This window comes from Macaca mulatta, chromosome 8 (genome assembly GCF_049350105.2).
Source record: "Macaca mulatta isolate MMU2019108-1 chromosome 8, T2T-MMU8v2.0, whole genome shotgun sequence".
NCBI lineage: Eukaryota > Metazoa > Chordata > Mammalia > Primates > Cercopithecidae > Macaca > Macaca mulatta.
Window position 1 is genome coordinate 44,832,850 of NC_133413.1, and position 16,656 is coordinate 44,849,505.

Consider the following 16,656-nt stretch of genomic DNA (forward strand, 5'->3'; position numbering starts at 1 on the left):
ATACAAAAAATTAGCCAGGTGTGGTGGCCTATGCCTGTAGTCCCAGTCACTTGGGAGGCTGAGGCAGGAGAATCACTTGAACCCGGGAGGCAGAGCTAGCAGTGAGCTGAGATCATGCCACTGCACTCCAGCCTGGGCAACAGAGCAAAACTCCATTAAAAACAAGAAAAAAAATTTAAGCATGAAAAAACCTTCACATATTTTTACTACTGATGTATTTTGTCTTATTAATGCCATTTAGTTTGTGTTTTCTGTATAACATTTTCTTGTTCCTTCACCTTTTTCCCTCTTTTTCAGCCTTGGCCGAGTTTGTAGTTTGCCCATTCCTTCTTTGCATTTAATGGCTTGAAAATTACGTGTCCACTTCTGTTAATTTATTAATAAACATTCAACTTTTAAAATCCATGTTGAGAATTAGTGTTTGTGACTGCCACTTTCTACACAAAATAATTTCTTTAGGACTCTCATTTCCCCTCACCTTCATTTCACTTTTATCCCCTTCTACATTTTCTTTAAATCATAAATTTTAGTTCAGTATGATTAATTTTTATATTATGTATTCCTTTCCCTAAGAACTATGTATTGACCACACGTTTTGTCCACAACCACATGGCAAACAATTTCATTTCTTTGTTCATCACTGTTTTTCATCTTAAGCACTCCTCTTTTTCGGCTTCATTTCTTCCATTATTCAGAAGAACATGTCTTCAAGTAATTTTTTCAGGAAGTATTTGAGTGTGGTAACCTTCCTGAACCCTTGCTTTTCTGAAATTGTAATTGATTTTGCCTTCACTGTCAGGCCTCTGAGCCTAAGCTAAGCCATTATATTCCCTGTGACCTGCTCCTATACATCCAGATGGCCTGAAGCAACTGAAGATCCACAAAAGAAGTGAAAATAGCCTTAACTGATGACATTTCACCGTTGTGATTTGTTTCTGCCCCGCCCTAACTGATCAATGTACTTTGTAATCTCCCCTATCCTGAAGAAGTTTCTTTGTAATCTCCCCCACCCTTAAGAAGGTTCTTTGTAATTCTCCCCACCCTTGAGAATGTACTTCATGAGATCCACCCCGTGCCCTCAAAACATTGCTCCTAACTCCACCCGGTATCCCAAAACCTAAAGAACTAATTATAATCCCACTACACTTTGCTGACTCCTTTTTCGGACTCAACCTGCCTGCACCCAAGTGAAATAAACAGCTTTGTTGCTCACATAAAGCCTGTTGGTGGACTCTCTTCACACGGATGCGCGTGACATTTGGTGCCAAAGACCCGGGACAGGAGGACTTCTTTGGGAGACCAGTCCCCTGTCCTCGCCCTCACTCCATGAGGAGATCCACCTACAACCTCGGGTCCTCAGACCAACCAGCCCAAGGAACATCTCACCAATTTCAAATCGGGTAAGCAGTGTTTTCACTCTCTTCTCCAGCCTCTCTTCCTACCCTTCAATCTCCCTGTCCTTCCAACTAAGCAGTCTTTTCACTCTCTTCTCCAGCCTCTCTTGCTACCCTTCAATCTCCCTGTCCTTCCAACTCCAGTTCTTTTTCCTCTCTAGTAGAGACAAAGGAGACATGTTTCATCCATGGACCCAAAACTCCAGCACCGGTCACGGACTCGGGGAGACAGTCTTCCCTTGTGTTTAATCACTGCGGGGATGCCTGCCTGATTATTCACCCACATTTCACTGGTGTCTGATCACCGCGGGGATGCCTGCCTTGGTCATTCACCTACATTCCCTTGGTGGCAAGTCAATTGCGGGACGCCTGCATTGGCTGCTCACCCACCCTCTTCTCTGCGTCTCTACCTTTCTCTTTTTTTTTTTTTTTTTTGAGACGGAGTCTCGCTCTGTCGCCCAGGCTGGAGTGCAGTGGCCAGATCTCAGCTCACTGCAAGCTCCGCCTCCCGGGTTCACGCCATTCTCCTGCCTCAGCCTCCCTAGTAGCTGGGACTACAGGCGCCCGCCACCTCGCCCGGCTAGTTTTTTGTATTTTTTTAGTAGAGACGGGGTTTCACCGGGTTAGCCAGGATGGTCTCGATCTCCTGACCTTGTGATCCGCCCGTCTCGGCCTCCCAAAGTGCTGGGATTACAGGCTTGAGCCACCGCGCCCGGCTACCTTTCTCTTTAAACTTACCTCCTTCACTATGGGCAAACTTCCACCCTCCATTCCTCCTTCTTCTCCCTTAGCCCAGTGTTCTCAAGAACTTAAAAACCTTCAACTTTCTCCTGACCTAAAATGTAAGTGTCTTATTTTCTTCTGCAACACCGCTTGGTCCCAATGCAAACTCGACAATCGTACTAAACAGCCAGAAAATGACACTTTTGATTCCTCCTTTTACAAGACCTGGATGATTTTTGTTGAAAAATGGGCAAATGGGTCTGAGGTGCCTGACGTCCAGGCATTCTTTTACACATTTGTCCCTCCCTAGTCTCTGCTCCCAATGCAACTCGTCCCAAATCTTTCTTCTTTCTTTCCTGTCTGTTTCTTCAGTCTCCACCCCAAGCTCTGAGTCCTTTGAATCCTCTTTTTCTAGGGACTCATCCTTTTCTGTGGACTCATCTGACCTCTCGCCTCCTCCCCAGGCTGCTCCTCACCAGGCCGAGCCAGGTCCCAATTCTTCCTCAGCCTCCGCTCCCCTACCCTACAATCCTTCTATTACCTCCCCTCCTCGCACCCGGTCTGGCTTACAGTTTCGTTCGGTGACTAGCCCTCCCTCACCCGCCCAACAATTTCCTCTTAAAGAGGTCGCTGGAACTGAAGGCAAAGCCAAGGTTAATGCTCCTTTTTCTTTATCCAACCTCTCCCAAATCAGTTAGCGTTTAGGCTCTTTTACATCAAATATAAAAACCCAACCCAGTTCATGGCCCATTTGGCAACAACCCTTAGACGTTTACCACCCTAGACCCAGAAAGGCCAGAAGGCCGTCTTATTCTCAATATGCATTTTATTACCCGATCTGCTGCCGACATTAAATAAAGCTCCAAAAATTAGATTCCAGCCCTCCAACCCCACAACAGGACCTAATTAACCTTGCCTTCAAGGTGTGCAGTAATAGATTAGAGGCAGCCAAGTAGCAACGTATTTCTGAGTTGCAACTACTTGCATCCACTGTGAGAGAAACCCCAGCCACATCTCCAGCACACAAGAACCTCAAAACGTCGAACCACAGTGGCCAGGCATTCCTCCTGGACTGTCTCCCCCAGGATCTTGCTTCAAGTGCCAGAAATCTGGCCACTGGGTCAAGGAATGCCCACAGCCCGGGATTCCTCCTAAGCCATGTCCCATCTGTGTGGGACCCCACTGGAAATTGGACTGTCCAACTCACCCGGCAGCCATTCCTAGAGTCCCTGGAACTCTGGCCCAAGGCTCTCTGACGGACTCCTTTCCAGATCTTCTCAGTTTAGCGGCTAAAGACTGATGCTGCCCGATCGACTCAGAAGCCTCCTGGACCATCATGGACACTTTGGTAACTTTTACAGTGGAGGGTAAGTCCATCCCCTTCTTAATCAATGTGGAGGCTACCCGCTCCGCATTACTTTCTTTTCAAGGGCCTGTTTCCTTTACCTCCACAACCGTTGTGAGTATTGATGGCCAGGCTGCTAAACCTCTTAAAACTCCCCAACTCTGGTGCCAACTTGGACAACATTCTTTAATGCACTCTTTTTTAGTTATCTCCACTGCCCAGTTCCCTTGTTAGGTTGAGACATTTTAACTAAATTATCTGCTTCCCTGACTCTTCCTGGGCTAACGTCACACCTCATTGCCGCCTTTTCCCCCAGTTCAAAGCCTCCTTCACATCCTCTCTTTGTATCTCCCCACCTTAATCCACAAGCATAGGACACCTCTACCTCCCTCCTTGGTGATGGATGATGCATCCCTTACCATCCCATTAAAACCTAATCACCCTTACCCCACTCAACACCAATATCCCATCCCACAGCATGCTTTAAAAGGATTAAAGCCTGTTATCACTTGCCTGTTACAGCATGGCTTTTTAAAATCTATAAACTCTCCCTACAATTCCCCCATTTTACCTGTCCAAAAACTGGACAAGCCTTGCAGGTTAGTTCAGGATCTGCGCTTTATCAACCAAATCATCTTGCCTCTCCACCCCGTGGTGCCAACCCATATACTCTCCTATACTCAGTACCTCCCTCCACAACCCGGTATTCTGTTCTGGATCTCAAACATGTTTTCTTTACTATTTCTTTGCACCCTTCATCCCAGCCTCTTTTCGCTGTCACTTGTACTGACCCTGACACCCATTAGGCTCAGCAAATTACCTGGGCTGTACTGCCACAAGTCTTTGCGGACAGCCCCATTACTTCAGTCAAGCCCAAATTTCTTCCTTATCTGTTACCTATCTCGGCATAATTCTTCATGAAAACACACATGCTCTCCCTGCTGATCGTGTCCAGCTAATCTCCCAAACCCCAACTGCTTCTACAAAACAACAATTCCTTTCCTTCCTAGGCATGGTTAAGTACTTCCGCCTTTGGATACCTAGTTTTACCATCCTGACTAAACCATTATGTAAACTCACAAAAGTAAATCTAGCTGACTCCACAGATCCTAAATCCTTTCCCCACTCCTCTTTCCATTCCTTGAAGACAGCTTTAGAGACTGCTCCCACACTAGCTCTCCTTGACTCATCCCAACCCTTTTCGTTACACACAGCCAAAGTGCAGGGCTGTGCAGTACCCTGATGAAGTTCTATTCTTTACTTTTATACTCACTCTTATTCTCATTCCCATTCTTATGCCACTCACTACCTCTCCCTAGTTACCTCCAGCATACTATCAATCTCACCCACTCTCTCCTCACTGCCTCCAATCCTTCTCTAGCACAGAATTGCTGGCTATGCGTTTCCTTTTCTTCCTGCTCTTAGACAGCCACGCCTGTTCTACAGGCCGACTGGGCTACCTCTCCTGTCTCCCCACACCTCAGAACCTCCTTTAATAGCCCTCATCTTTACCCACCTGAGGAACTTCTTTACTTTCTAGACAAATTTGGTGAGAACTCCCCAGACATTTCATACCAACAAGCTGCCACACTTCTCCACATCTACTTATGGCACCTTTCTTCTTATGTCAATTCCACCACTGCCTCCATATTTGGACCCCTAACCACACAAACAACTATCCCTGTTGCCACTCCTTTATGCATCTCCCAACAACAGCCTACTGGAATCCCTTTAGGCAACCTTCCACTGTCCAAATGTACCTTTACTCTTTATCTCCAGAACCCAGCCACACATTACCAAACAGATGGGAGCATTCCAACTTCGCATTACTGATAAGCCCTCTATCATTACTGACAAACTAAAAAACATTGGCAGTCACTATTGTTTAGGAAGACACCTACCCTGCATCTCACTCCATCCTTGGCTACCCTCCCCCTGCTCATCTGAATCTCCTTCTAGCCCCTCCTCTTGCTTGCTTATATCCAGCCCCATGAATAGCAGTGAAAGGTTACTTGTAGACACTATGCATTTTCTGATACACCATGAAAACCAAACCTCTCTCTCTATGCAGTTGCACCATCAATCCCCATTACAACCTCTAACGGCTGCTGCCCTTACTGGATCTCTAGGATTTTGGGTGCAGGATTCCTCTTTCAGTATACCCTCTCACCTTTTCACTTTACATTTCCAGTTCTGCCTGACACAAGGTCTCTTCTTTTTATGTGGCTCTTCCACCTACATGTACCTACCTGCCAACTGGATGGGCACATGTATTCTAGTCTTCCTTACCCCCAAAATCCAGTTTGCAGCTGGGAGCGAACAACTGCCTGTCCCCCTCATGACACCAACACTACAAAAAAGAGTCATCCCACTAATCCCTTTAATTGTGTGTCTAGGACTTTCTGCCTCCACTATTGCACTTGGAACTGGAATAGCAGGCATCTCAACCTCTGTCACAACATTCCACAGCCTCTCTAATGACTTCTCTGCTAGCATTACAGACATATCACAAACTTTATCTGTTCTCCAAGTCCAGGTTGACTCTTTAGCTCCAGAACTGCCAAGGCCTCAATTTATTTGCCGCTGAAAAAGGAGGACTCTATGTCAGGCCTCTGAGCCCAAGCTAAGCCATCATATCCCCAGCGACCTGCACGTATACATCCAGATGGCCTGAAGCAACTGAAGATCCACAGAAGTGAAAATGGCTTAACTGATGACATTCCACCATTTTGATTTGTTTCTGCCCCACCCTAACAGATCAATGTACTTTGTAATTTCCCCCACCCTTAAGAAGGTTCTTTATAATCTCCCCAACCCTTAAGAAGTTTCTGTGTGATTCTCCCCACCCTTGAGAATGTACTTGGTGAGCTTTACCCCTGCCCCCAAAACATTGCTCTTAATTTCACCACTTATCCCAAAACCTGTAAGAACCAATGATAATCCCACCACCCTTTGCTGACTCCTTTTTCGGACTCAGCCCGCCTGCACCCAGGTAAAATAAACAGCTACGTTGCTCACACAAAGCCTGTTTGGTGGTCTCTTCACACGGACACATGAAACACGCTGTATATTTTTAAATGAAGATTGTTGTTTTTACCTAAATCAATCTGGCCTGGTATATGACATCATAAAAAAAACCCAAGGATAGAGCCCAAAACCTCACCAACCAAGCAAACAATAACTTTGAACCCCCTTGGACACTCTCTACTTGGACATCCTGGGTACTCCCAATTCTTAGTCCTTTAATACCTATTTTTCTCCTTCTTTTACTTGGACGTTGTGTCTTTCGTTTTGTTTCTCAATTCATATAAAACCGCATCCAGGCCATCACGAATAATTCTATATGACAAATGCTCCTTCTAACAACCCCACAATATCATCCTTACCCCAAAATCTTCCTTCAGGTTAATCTCTCCCACTCTAGGTTTCCATGCCACCCCTAATCCCATTCGAAGCAGCCCTGAGAAACATCACCCATTATCTCTCCATACTACCCCCAAAAATTTTCGCCACCCCAACACTTCACCACTATTTTGTTTTGCTTTTCTTATTAATATAAGAAGACAGGAATGTCAGGCCTCTGAGCCCAAGCTAAGCCATTATATTCCCTGTGACCTGCTCATATACATCCAGATGGCCTGAAGCAACTGAAGATCCATAAAAGAAGTGAAAATAGCCTTAACTGATGACATTCCACCATTGTGATTTGTTTCTGCCCCACCCTAACTGATCAATGTACTTTGCAATCTCCCCCACCCTTAAGAAGATTCTTCGTAATTCTCCCCACCCTTGAGAATGTACTTTGTGAGATCCACCCACTGCCCGCAAAGCATTGCTTCTAACTCCACCGCCTATCCCAAAACCTATAAGAACTAATGGTATTCCCACCACCCTTTGCTCACTCTTCTTCTTTTTAAGATGGAGTCTCGCTCTGTCGCCCAGGCTGGAGTGCAGTGGCGCGATCTCGGCTCACTGCAAGCTCCGCCTCCCAGGTTCACGCCATTCTCCTGCCTCAGCCTCCCGAGTAGCTGGGACTACAGGTGCCCGCCACTACGTCCAGCTAATTTTTTTGTATTTTTTAGTAGAGATGAGGTTTCACTGTGTTAGCCAAGATGGTCTTGATCTCCTGACCTCGTGATCCGCCTGCCTCAGCCTCCCAAAGTGCTGGGATTACAAGCACGAGCCACCACACCCGGCCTGTTGACTCCTTTCTCGGACTCAGCCCACCTGCACCCAGGTGAAATAAATAGCCTTGTTGCTCACACAAAGCCTGTTGGTGGACTCTCTTCATACGGATGCGTGTGACACTCACATTTAAATAATGGACTGGCTGGGCATGGAATTCTGTTTCAAAATCATTTTCCCTTGGAGCTTTGAAAACATTATTGTGTGATATCCCGTGCTCTAGATGGGGAGCATGCTGGGGTCAATGTTTATTCCCCACTCAATAGGTCCCTCTTGGGTTTCAGTTTCCAGTTGGTAACAAGAAGTATCAACAAAAGAGTCAAACTCTGTAAAATATTTGAAGAGATGTATTCAGAGTCAAATATGAGTGATCATGACCTGTGACACAGCCCTCAGGCGATCCTGAGGACATGTGCCCAAGGTGGTCAGGGCATGGCCCAGTTTTATACATTTCAGGGAGACAGGAGACATCAATCAAATACATGTAAGGTTTACAATGGTTCTTTTTTTTTTTTTTTTTTGAGATGGAGTCTTGCTCTGCCACCCAGGCTGGAGTGCAGTGGCGCAATCTCAGCTCACTGCAAGCTTCACCTCCTGGGTTCACGCCATTCTCCTGCCTCAGCCTCCCGAGTAGCTGGGACTACAGGCGCCCACCACCATGCCCGGCTAATTTTTTTTATTTTTAGTAGAGATGGGGTTTCACCGTGCTAGCCAAGATGGTCTCGATCTCCTGACCTTGTGATCCACCTGCCTCGGCCTCCCAAAGTGCTGGGATTACAGGCGTGAGCCACCACGCCCAGCCTAAAATGGTTCTATCTGGAAGGGCAGGACAACTAAAAGCAGTGGGGTTGGAGAGAGTTTCTGAGTGGTAGGTAGATTTAAAAATTTTCTGATTAGCAATTGGTTGAAAGAGTTATTATCAGTAGAAAGGAATGTCTGGTTGACAATGAGGGGTTGTGGAGACTAAGGTTTTATCATGCAGATGAAGCCTCCAAGTAGCAGGCTTCAGAGATAAGAGATTGCAAATGTTCCTTGTCAGACTTCAGATTGGTGTTGATGTTAATTCTGGTTGGCTTTTCCTAAATTCCAAAAAGGAGGAGGGTATAGTGAGGCATGTCTGAGCCCCACTTCCATCATGGCCTGAACAAAATTAATTTTTCAGATTAATTTTGGACTGCCCTGGCCAAAAGGAGGGGACCATTCAGATGGTTGGGAGGCCTTAACATTTTAGTTTCAGCTTACAGAAGTTATAATTCATGCATGACCTTTGAAGCTCTCCCGTGCTCTTAATTCCTATACTTTGGATAATTTTACTGGAGCTTTCACAGTTTTTAAACCACCCAACTCATTGTAACTTTGTTCCTTTGGGAAAATAGAATCTGCTTTATCAGTACTTTAGGACGGGATTTGCAGGAACACATTGTGATGAAAATCAAGGATTCCTTGCCTTAAATTATTGATGGGATTGTGGATTCAAAGGGCAAGCCACTATTCCTCTCCTTTTTATTGAGAATACTATTGACTTTAACACACCACTTAACTTCAACTCTTAGTTTGCTAAGTAAATGATGTCAACCTAAAATAATCAAAAGTTTCAGAATCTAGTTTAAGCAGTTTATTCAAGTGCAAAGTTTGAGGACAACCCTCCCAGGAAGCACAGATTCCAAAGAAAAGAAGTTAGCGTTCCAAAGTTACAAATTTGGGATCACTTTTATAGACAAACCTTAGGGAAGTTTAACAGAATTTCAACCTTTTTCTATGTAAGTCTTAATGCATAGTCACAATGATCTCATTAGTCAAGGTGGTTCTTTTCTTTTGGGAAAGGTATATTTAACATTCTAGCCAGGCGCGGTGGCTCACGCCTGTAATTCCAGCACTTTGGGAGGCTGAGGCGGGCGGATCACAAGGTCCGGAGATCGAGACCACGGTGAAACCCCGTGTCTACTAAAAATACAAAAAATTAGCCGGGTGCGGTGGCGGGCGCCTGTAGTTCCAGCTACTCGGGAGGCTGAGGCAGGAGAATGGCGTGAACCCGGGAGGCGGAGCTTGCAGTGAGCCGAGATCGCGCCACTGCACTCCAGCCTGGGCAACAGAGCGAGACTCCGTCTCAAAAAAAAAAAAAAAAAAACATTTTACACCGAAGATGGAACTGTCATGGGGTCCCTGTTTGGGACACCATCTGGCCTGAGTTAGGTACAGGAAAACAAAGGAGGCAGTTAATCTATCACAACGCTCAGTGTTTGGAAGAGGGAGGTCTGGTCTTTCCTAGACAATGACAGAACAAGGACAATGAGGAAGAGAGTTAAGTTATAATCTAAGAAACAGATGTTACAACAACATGCCATATAACTCAGATAACAGCCACATCTCTCTCAAAGCTTAAAGCATTTGGGGATTTCCAACAGCTTTTAAATTTTATTTATTTTCACAATGATGATACTAATTTCAGAAAAATGTGTTTAGATCTGAATTCACTTTCAAATTTTGAAAAAATGCCAGTATGAGCCAGGTGGGGTGGCTCATGCCTGTAATTCCAGTCACATGGGAGGCTGAAACGGGAGGGTCACTTGAGCCCAGGAGTTGAAGGTTGCAGTGAGCTGTGATTGTATCACTGCACTCCAGCCTGGAGCAGCAGAGTGAGCCCTCATGTCTAAAACAAAAACAAAACAATGTTAAAAAAAAAAAAAAAAAAGGAAAATACCAGCATGAAACACCTTCTACAGCAAGCTTCTTACTGATCAGACACAGATTCAGAAAAGATTAAGCCTTCACATGCATGCACATAGCCAAGGTGGGAGATAATAACAGCTTCAAACACAGAAAAGAACAAATATTTATTTAACATAATAATCCTAAGGAAGTAACCACAAAAGATCACTCTAAGGCAAATAAATTTTAATTCCAAATGTATAGCAAGAAAAATCTGTGTGCAAAATCTGCCAACTAATCCAAGAAGTGAAAGTTGCAAGAACGATTTCTCTCTGTATCACATGTGTGATGACGGGACACACGTGTGCAGGCCCACACACGGGGGGCCACAGAGAACTGTCCACGTTATGTGCAGCCTTCAGACTTCTGGTCACACTCCCGCTCCACTGCTCCTCCTGAAGCCTTCATAGAACACATGGCCCCCACCAGGCTCCCTGTGTTGGAAAGCCAGTGGCATTTCCAGTGTGTGCTGTATGATTTCGAATATCATTTCTATTATTATATTAAGTGAACCTCATTTTTTTAGCTATACCAGCATATTCTCTATAATACCCAAACAACATCTAATAGAGCTTAGTCCACAGTCAAGGCTTACTTGATATTTGTTGATTAATTAAACCAGATACCAGGAATTTTGGACGAAGTTGTCTAAAATGGGGACAAACGTGTACTCTTGCTCAGCCCCTCCAAGTATTTCTAGCTGTGTGTGTGTGTGTAATTTTCAGTATGCACCTTAAACAACATTTTCTTACATTAAAACACTCTCCAAAATACTATTATCGTACTTAGCAAAATTAATAATTCTACATTCAAGTTCCCTGCCTCAAAAATATCCTAATTTGATATTTAGCTTGTCTCAAATAAGAGTTGACCCAAGACCGTTTGTTATGCCTCTTAAATCTTTTTATTTTTATTTATTTATTTATATATTTTTTGAGACGGAGTCTCGCTCTGTCACCCAGGCTGGAGTGCAGTGGCATGATCTCAGCTCACTGCAAGCTCCACCTCCAAGGTTCACGCGTTCTCCCACCTCAGCCTCCTGAGTAGCTGGGACTAAAGGTGCCCGCCACTACGCCCGGCTAATTTTGTTTTTGTATTTTTAGTAGAGATGGGGTTTCACCATGTTAGCCAGGATGGTTTTGATACCCTGACCTCGTGATCTGCCTGCCTCGGCCTCCCAAAGTACTGGGATTACAGGCGTGATGTTAAATCTATTTTAATCTCTTTCTTGGCACTGATTTGTTGAAAGGACCAGATCCGTTTTCCCCAAGTATATCTCCCTACTTGGAGTTTGTCTGGTTCCTTGCTTCTGGTGGCATTTAGCTTATTCCTTTGTCTCCTGTATTTTTCTGTAAACTGAAAGTTACAACTGTATCCCTAACCATAATTCTGGTTCAATCTTTTTTTTTTTTTTCCCCGTGACGGAGTCTCGCTCTGTCACCAGGCTGCAGTGCAGTGGCACGATCTCGGCTCACTGAAACCTCCACCTCCCAGGTTCAAGTGATTCTCCTGACTCAGTCTCCTGAGTAGCTGGGATTATAGGCTTGTGCCACTAGGCTTGTGCCGCCACGCCAGGCTAATTTTTGTATTTTTAGTAGAAATGGGGCTTCACCATATTGGCCAGCTGATCTTGAACTCCTGGCCTCAAGCAGTCCTCCCACCTGGGTCTCTCAGAGAGCTGGGATTACAGGCGTGAGCCACCGCAGTCTTTTTGTTAGGGATGTGCTATAGATGGTAACATAGTGTTCATATTGTACCACAGTGAGGAGGGAGGCTACTTGGCTATTTGATCATTAGAGTTAAGATTAATCCCTAGATTAAGGTAATGCAAGTCTGATCTCTCCACTGTATCCAGTAGTAAATCTTGTGGTCTAGCCTGTGGCCACAACACACAGCAAAGTTACAAAAACTCTTAGCTATGATCTTGGTCCCTTTGGAGATGGTGTATAGCCAGTTAACATTGGAACACAGTAATTTCCAGAGAGTAATGTTCTTATGTTGCAATGGACCTTTCGGTTGTGTCAAAATTCTTTCTCTGAAGTACCTACTGTTATCCACTTAAATTCATTCATTTAATTAACACAGTGCTTACCATATATGTTTAACCTGACATGTATTTCTTCTTTGCATTAAAACTTTCTGTTCAGTATGTCAATCAAGTACCAGTGACCATAAAAGTAACGCTATGTCTTTGGCTCATGGACATAATCTCGGGTTTGGGAAAACTAGGTGAGAGCAGCAATCCGTGCCCAGATGTGGACTGTCACACCTCCAGGCAGTGTTGATGGTCATGGGACAGGGCAGCCTGGCCTGCTGTGGAATTACACATGCTCATCTGAATGCTCAAGGACAGTCTCAGCTCTGGGCATCAAGAGGAGAGTCAGCCAGGCTAGAAGATCACAGTGTTCAAAAGGAAACAACAGAAGGATGAAAACTGTGACGTCAGCTCAGGCAACCTTAGAGAAACAGCCCTGTGAGGAAGGCGCTATTATCGCTCTTGTTTTACAAATGAAGGTTCTCTTCATCTGCAAAATTCCATGGAGTGGGAATGGGGAAGGATTCACCCTACTCTACTCGGCCACCCCCAGTCACTGTGGCAGCCAAAATACCCCTTTAAACATTTCTAAACACCAATGGGAAATTGTGTGAGTGTGTGTGTGTGTCTGTGTGTGTGTGTAGAATGGGTGCAGTGGCATCTCCAGTTGAGAATAACTGGTATCTAAATCGATTCAGGATGCTATAATAAAAGTACCATAAATTGGGTGGCTTCTAAACTGCAGAAATTTATCGCTTACAGTTCTGGAGGCTGGGAAGTCCAAGACAAAGTGCTGGCAGGTCTGGTGTGTGGTGAGGGCTGCTTCCTGGTTTATAGACGGCCCTCTTCTCCCTGAGTCCTCACATGGTGGAAGGGGTGAGGGAACTCTCTGGGGTATCTTTTATAATGGCACTAATCCCATTCACGGAGTCTCCACTCTCATGACCTAATCACCTTCCAAAGGCCCCACCTCCTAACATCATCACATTGGAGTTTAGGATTTAAACTTATAGGTTTGGGCCAGGCACGGTGGCTCACGCTTGTAATCCCAGCACTTCGGGATGCTGAGGCAGGTGGATCACTTGAGGTCAGGAGTTCAAGGCCAGCCTGGCCTATATGGTGAAACCCCATCTCTACTAGAAATAAAAATTTAAAAAATTAGCCAGATGTGGTGGCAGCTGCCTGTAGCCCAGCTACTCAGGAGGCTGAGGCAGGAGAATCACTTGAATCTGGGAGGCAAAGGTTGCAGTAAGCCCAGATCACACCATTGCACTCCAATCTGGGTGACAGAGTGAGACTCTGTCTCCAAAAAATAAAATAAAATAAAATAAAATAAAATAAAAAATAAAATAAAATAAAATACACTTATGGGTTTGGGGAGGACACACATTCAGTCTACAGCAGCTGGATATGCTGAAGTACTGAGACGATTGCTCCAAAGTCTAAAGGGGATGGGTGAGGGGAGGTGTGCACATGTGTGCCCCTATTCTTATTGCCTTGTTCCTGAAACTACCTTTGTAAAAATTATAACAGTGAGAAAAGAGATCTGACCTAACCCACTCCATCTTGCCTTTAACCTCCAAGCTGCCATCGTTTATCCCTGGACATAGGCCAAACTGGGAAAATTTAGTTTATAGTTTTAACTTTGTTGTTATCTTTTTTTATTTTTCTTTGTGACAGGGTCTTACTCTGTCACCCAGGCTGGAGTGCAGTGGCAGGATCACAGCTCACTGCAGCCTTGACTTCCCAAGCTCAGATGATCCTCCCATCTCAGCCTCTCCAACTAGCTGGGACCACAGGCAGGCATCACCACACCCGGCTAATTTTTGTATTTTTTTGTAGAGATGGGAGTCTCCCTGTGTTGCCCAGGCTGGTCTCAAACTCCTGGGCTCAAGCACCCACCTGCCTCGGCTTCCCAAAGTGCTGGGATTACAGGCATGAGCCACCACGCCCAGCTTGATTTTTTCCCTTTTTCCTCTCCAGATGTTCACCTTCTCTTATGTAAAATGCACCATTTGGAGCCAGCCTGTCCCTCTCCCTACTTGCCCCACCCCCACCTCTAAGGACGTGTATAAATGTTAAACCTACTGAAATCCTCTTCCGAAAAACAGCCACAGGTGTGTCCCACAGGTGCGGTGTTTTTCCCAGACTCGCCTTCAAGTGGTTTAATAAACCTCAATGATAGAGACATGCCTCAGTCCTTCATTTTGGTCATTCTCTGAAAAATCAGATGATCAAGCACCTGAGGCCACATCCAGCATGCGGCTTCGAGGGCTACCGAGTGGAGCTGGGTGAGGGCACAGGGGTGTCTGCCTGTCTTTTCCAGCCAACTCCAATCTGGCTCATGAGCTCCCAGGATGACCTACTCCGGACATCGCCCCTCTGCACTCAGCATCTGATGATGTCAGTGGTTTTTCCTCTGCCCACTTTCTGCTGCCTCTGCCATGGAAAGTGTGACAGGGTGGGTGGGGCAGGGCAGTGGGAAGAGGAAACCTGGGATGCTTCCATCTGGCCTGTGACTTGTCTTCCTCCAAATATCAACCACGCAACTCAGCTTGCCACCTCCTTGATTGGTCTCATTGTGAAAACTTGTATACATTAGGTATTTTTATCCTTTATGCTCATTAAAATAAACTTTCTCAGGTTCCCCCCCCCCCAACTGATAGTCCTGATCTTCCTTTTTTATTTTATTTTTTTTTAAATTTTTTAATTTTTTTTTTTTTTTTGAGACGGAGTCTCGCTCTGTCCCCAAGGCTGGAGTGCAGTGGCCGGATCTCAGCTCACTGCAAGCTCTACCTCCCGGGTTCACGCCATTCTCCTGCCTCAGCCTCCCGAGTAGCTGGGACTACAGGCGCCCGCCACCGCTCCCGGCTAATTTTTGTATTTTTTTAGTAGAGACGGGGTTTCACGTGTTAGCCAGGATGGTCTTGATCTCCTGACCTCGTGATCCGCCCGTCTCGGCCTCCCAAAGTGCTGGGATTACAGGCTTGAGCCACCGCGCCCGGCCTATTTTTTTTATTTGTTTATTTTTTGAGACAGAGTCTCACTCTGTCGCCCAGGCTGGAGTGCAGTGGCGCGATCTCAGCTCACTGCAAGCTCTGCCTCCCGGGTTCACGCCATTCTCCTGCCTCAGCCTCCCGAGTAGCTGGTACTACAAGCGCCCGCCACCACATCCGGCTAAGTTTTTGTATTTTTAGTAGAGACGGGGTTTCACTGTGTTAACCAGGATGGTCTCGATCTCCTGACCTCGTGATCCGCCCGCTTCGGCCTCCCCAAGTGCTGGGATTACAGGCAGGAGTCACCGCACCCAGTCCCTGATCTTCCTAAAATAAGTGGGCCGCATGCTCCATCATCTTCCTGACACGGTTTACATTTGAAAGCCGCCTTCTCCCTACTGACTACTGACAGTGAAAGGTGTCCCCAAAACCACCCTCCCTAATTCGGGCATCCCCTGCCACCCCTGTCCTGTGGTAGTGAGCCTGGGTTTGGGGCGGGGACAGGTTGAACTATCTCAATTGATTTACTTCTTTTTCTACTCTCATCTCATGGAAGAGGATGAATTGTACACGAGGTAGAGACATGGTTAAAGAGTCAGGAGATTTGTTTTTTAGTGTTGGATCTGTTATTAATTAGCTGTATGATTGTGGACAAACTACTCTATCTTTTGAGATAAAGTAAGACGGGTTAAATAATCTATGAGTTTCATTTCACGTCTAAGTCATTGATTCTATAGTTCAGATACACAGACAATCCCCAATGCATGTGCACATGTGTGAACATACACACATACAGATATTAATGATGAAATCATAATCAAGATTGTTTGAAGTCAATTCTAAAAGTTAAAAATCTCGGGCCAGGCGAGGTAACTCATGCCTGTAATCCCAGCACTTTGGGAGGCCAAGGCCGGTGGATCAACTGAGATCAGGAGTTTGAGACCAGCCTGGCCAACTTGATAAAACTCCATCTCTACTAAAAATGCAAAAATTATCTGGGCATGGTGGCGTGTGCCTGTAATGCCAGCTACTAGGGAGTCTGAGACAGAAGAATTGCTTGAACCCAGGAAGTGGAGGTTATAGTGAGCTAAGATCGCACCACTGCACTCCAGCCTGCGTGACAAGAGCAAAACTCCTGCTCAAAAGAAAATAAAAATAAAAATAAAAGCTAAAAATCTCAATTAACAAAGAGATCCTTTTTTTTACTCCCTTCATGCCCCTTTATACATTTTCAATCCACGCTTTCATATGTTCTTCTGAACAAATGCT

General features: G+C 45.3%; 1 long non-coding RNA gene across 1 annotated transcript; it reads left to right on the forward strand.

Annotated features, from left to right (window-relative positions):
- The first annotated feature begins 1,340 nt into the window (after nt 1-1,340).
- LOC144330940 (uncharacterized) lies at nt 1,341-6,465 on the forward strand. Its single transcript, XR_013397649.1, has 3 exons — nt 1,341-1,400; nt 3,389-3,484; nt 5,999-6,465. It is a non-coding gene; the product is annotated as an uncharacterized LOC144330940 (long non-coding RNA).
- Nucleotides 6,466-16,656: the final 10,191 nt, after the last annotated feature.